The following is a 4911-nucleotide window of genomic DNA, read 5'->3' as shown; positions in this document are numbered from 1 at the left end:
GCCACGGTTCCAGTGGGTACCCAGCATCCCCCACTAGGTGACCGTAGGGGATGTCCATACTGGCAAAGCTGTGGTACAGCTGCGTCAGATGCCATATATCGGAATCGTCATAGTTTCCAGAGCAGCCAGCACACACATTCAGTATAATGCCCTGGGCATCGCATACCACCTGGCAGTTGATGGAGGGGATGCCCCTGCAGTTAATGTAGGCCCTACCCTGCTCACTGGGTGGTGCTTTGATGCATACGTGCATGCAGGCTATAGCACCCACTACCCCAGGGTAGTCTGCCATTTGGTGGAAGAGATGCATATTGCTGGTCAACACCTCACGTATGTTGAGGAAATGTACATGCTTACTGGCATGTGGTGATATGGCATCCAGGAATTGGTGGAATACCCTGGATGCAGATGCCTGTGAGATCCCCATGATATCCCCATTTGTGCTTTGGGAGGTACCTGTGGCTAGTATACCTAGGCCTACACATACCTTGGTATCCACTGGGATGGGTTCCCCTTGGCCTGTTCGATGTGTCAGGTGTGGCCAGCACAGCTCAACAATCTGCTGTAGGAGGTCTCTGTCCACCCTATAGTGCTCCACTATCTCCAGCTCAGGTAGCCCCTGGTAGGTTACCCTGGGTCTGTACAGTCTTCTCTGTCTACTCACTGAGGGTTGTTTGGCAGCATTCACATCCTCACCACCCTCAGCCTCTTGCACATGTTGGTCTATGTTGCCTGCTGCAGCCCTTCTCATTTTGTAGGTTTGTTTGTTAAAATTTCCCCGCATGTATACACCGGTGGTGTAGAGTGTGGAAAAACCTGAGGGGAAGGTACTTGCTCAATTTATCGTAGTGTTCTGGGCTGGACTGGTCTACTGGGCCTGTAATCTGCAGATTCTGATAAATATCACCTGTTTGCCCAGCTTGTTCACCTTGATTACTCTCCTACTGCTGTTCATAGGTTCATAGGTTCATACTAGGCTATCTGCCCTAGGGCATTTATAAGCCTAGCCAGAATGTGTTTGGCTTTCGCCACCCATTTTAAATTTATTTTGCTATGCCCTTTTTCGAGGTTAGTTTATTCTGCCTCTGTCTAACAGTGACACAGAAGTGATACCCGGGGTAAACCTACGATCTCCCATCCACTCATCAAGATTCCTCTTGAAGAGAGTCAATGAGGGACTCTGCCTAACCTGGACTGGGATTTTATTCCAGAGTGAAGGGAGCCTCTGGGTTATGAATCTGTCCCTCCAGCATGTCCTATTTATTTCAGTGCTGAGGTTCAAGTCTCGAGTGCGTAGCTCGATGGGATTTGGATTTTCTGAGGTGCAGCATGTCCATTAATTCCGGGTTGGACATGGCTTTATACGTCAGGTACAGATCGCCTCTGAACAGGCGGTATGCCACTGAGTAGAGCTGGAGTTTCTTTAACCGGGCAGCATATGGCATCTGTTTGAGCCCTTTGATCCTCTTGGTGAGGTACTTTTGGGGTCTTTCCAGTTGCTGCAGGTGTCTGGTAAGGTACATCCCAAAAGGGGTATTGTACTCAATTATGGGCCTGATGAGGGATGAGTAAAGAGGCACAATGACCTCCCCTGATCTAGATGTGAATCCCTTCATGATTAGGTGGGCTATATATATGTTGTCACTCGCAATTGCACTAGGCAGGTATAGATACACCCCTAGCTTAGGCATGCTAATCTAGGAGCAATCCCGAGACACAGGGCTCCAATCCATGTACAGTATGTCTGACACACACCCCTCATGATTTCACCTATATTCGAGTCCTGCACCCAGCTATCTATACACATACACTCTTGGGACCTGCATCACACCCTGGGGATAAACAGGATTCACTATTTTCCACCTTGTTTGCATAGTATTGTCTTCTAATGCATAGTGACATGACCTATACTGAGCCTCCCCAAAAATAACCACTGCTTACTATCGCGCAGACCCGCACACAACTGGTTAAAAGCATTTTACTATCACCGTATTCAATGTCCCTTGTTCTTCCCAGCAACAAAACAACTGGCCTCTGCACGGCTCAAAACCAGGACCCTGCACACCACAGACGATGTGCTTTACCACTAAGTCATGGCAGATATACATACATCTGAGGTTATCATGTACAGATCATCCAGCACAGGCATTCAACAGTATAGGACATGTATTCCATCATGTAGATTTCTGTGTGCTAATGTCCACATGTCCACATATATATATAAATAAATATATATATATATATATATATATATATATATATATATATATATATATATACACACACACACACATATACATATGCACACACATACGTAGATATAGAATATATATCTTAACAGCGAACCACGTGACACCAAAGCATTACACAAGAATGAAAAGGAAACCACATGTGCCTCCTGCATTATGAACTGGTGTTAACATCAAGGCAAGTGGATTTCTGTGCATCACACGGGTTCAGAATGAATTCAGGGTAAGATTAGGGCTACTGACATTACTCACCAGACCTATTGCCGAATGCATGGGTATGTCTTGCCAGCCCAGTCTCTTGGCCAATTGCAACATTTATGGCCACTATATAGGAAAACAACAAAACATGCTCCTCAACACATCCAGTAGCTAGCCACTCACAGACACCAACACATAGGATATGACTGCCAAACACACACCTGTCATGCCTTGGAATAGAGCACCTACCTGTCCATTCTATCACACTACAGCATTATGCAGTTACAGAACATGCTACCGAGATTACTGGGACACAGCACTCCCAGAAGTGTACTTTTAGGTGGGTGACATCATCAGCAATGGCAAAGTCGGTGATAGGGATTGCATGGAGTGTGAGCAGTCTAAAAGCATTATTCTGTCCCCAGGCAGACGGAGACACACAGACACACACACACACACACACACACACACACACACACACACACACACACACACACACACACAGTTGATATGGCTGAAATTAGAACACCAACCTAACTACCTTATCACAGTACAGCATTACGCAGTAACAGAACGAGCTACCAAGATTACTGGGACACAGCACTCCCAGAGGTGTACTTCTAGGTGGGTGACATCATCAGCATTGGCTAAGTCGGCGATAAGGATTGTATGGAGTGTGAGCAGTCTAAAAGCATTATTCTGCCCCCCAGCAGATGGAGACACGCACACACAGTTGGCATGGCTGGGATTAGAACACTGACCTAACTACCTTATCACACTACAGCATTACACAGTTACAGAATGCGCTACCGAGATTACTGAGACACAGCACTCCCAGAGGTGTACCTCTAGGTGGGTGACATCATCAGCATTGGCTAAGTCGGCGATAGGGATTGTATGGAGTGTGAGCAGCCTAAAAACATTATTCTGTTCCCCAGGCAGACAGAGACACACACACACACACACACACACACACACACACACACACACACACACACACACACACACAGTTGGCATGGCTGGGATTAGAACACCAACCTAACTACCTTATCACACTATAGCATTACACAGTTACAGAACGTGCTACCGAGATTACTGGGACACAGCACTCCCAGAGGTGTACTTCTAGGTGGGTGACATCATCAGCATCGGCAAAGACGGCAATAGGGATTGTATGGAGTGTGAGCAGTCTAAAAGCATATTTCTGTCCCCAGGCAGACGGAGACAAACACATACGCCAGTGGTGGGATCAGGACAACTGCCTATCTACAGACCACTATTACAATACTACATAGATACGAGCTGTGCCACAGACACTACACCTTTCAAGACTGTCAATATGACCTTCTAGGAATGGGGACATCGGCATGGATGCTGGCAGTTACGATGTACATACCTGTGAACCTGTGTGTTCAATGTAGGAATCCATCCTGAAGTGGAGTATGGCCATCTGTTGACAGGATGATTACTATCGCTATACAGGGCTACAATGGCCATGCCCATACACATAGAGGCACATAACTGACACAAGGTGTCACTGGGCATGCTCACACACTTAGTAGCACAGTGCTGTTTTGTATGCACTCTGATTCTAAACATGGAATGGCACAGTGACCATGCTATTACAGTTAGACGTGAACAACACATTGTAATGTACTCTGGTGTCGATAGTTGTCATTGTTAGCAGGAACGCTGCACTACATATATCGGACACCGGTCTTCTACACAACGTCTGCTGCTGTCCGTCACCTCAGATGTACCAATCTATACCTGGCACACTACTACCACCCATGGTGATGTCCTGCCAGGAGTGGCTACTTCACCCATATAGTGCCATTCATAGTCGAATGTCCTGAGACCAGGTTAACACCCTGAAACCTAGAGGACAACTGCATTGTATGTGTGTGCTAAACAGTGCTAGATGTGTAGCGTTCGTAATCACAGCTGCCCAATGTAGATCCAACAATGGGGAATACTGACATCTGTGCAGTGAGGAACACCTGGCTGAAGGCTCAGTTTTGCACAATAGCACTACCAGCATATACCTCGGAACCAGACGTGGGCCATAACACAGGTACGCCTCTCCAGTTGGTGGTGTCCCCACGTATATGAAGGACACTCACATGTACTGACCAGTACACCCCCAAAAGACATCAAGATGTGTCAGGTGCAGATCACAGTGTCAAAAGCTGCATTCTAGGATGTAGCCCTCAGACATCACCATGTCCTTGGACCAGCAACACACATCCAGACATGTGGTAGGACATATAATAGTACAACACCATGTGACCCATGAACAGTGGACTGTACCTAGCTCTACATCAACTGCGCAGACGACCCATGTACTGACACAGTTGCATCATGTGTTATGCAATGCAATGATACCACTGTTCATAACCAGGTTGGTTGTACATATGACAGGGGCCCTGGGTCATATACAGCAGTAACAGATGACTGTTGCTGG

This window comes from Protopterus annectens, chromosome 4.part1 (genome assembly GCF_019279795.1).
Source record: "Protopterus annectens isolate FY-2018-M chromosome 4.part1, PAN1.0, whole genome shotgun sequence".
NCBI classification, from domain to species: domain Eukaryota; kingdom Metazoa; phylum Chordata; order Ceratodontiformes; family Protopteridae; genus Protopterus; species Protopterus annectens.
Note: the sequence above shows the minus strand (reverse complement) of the source record.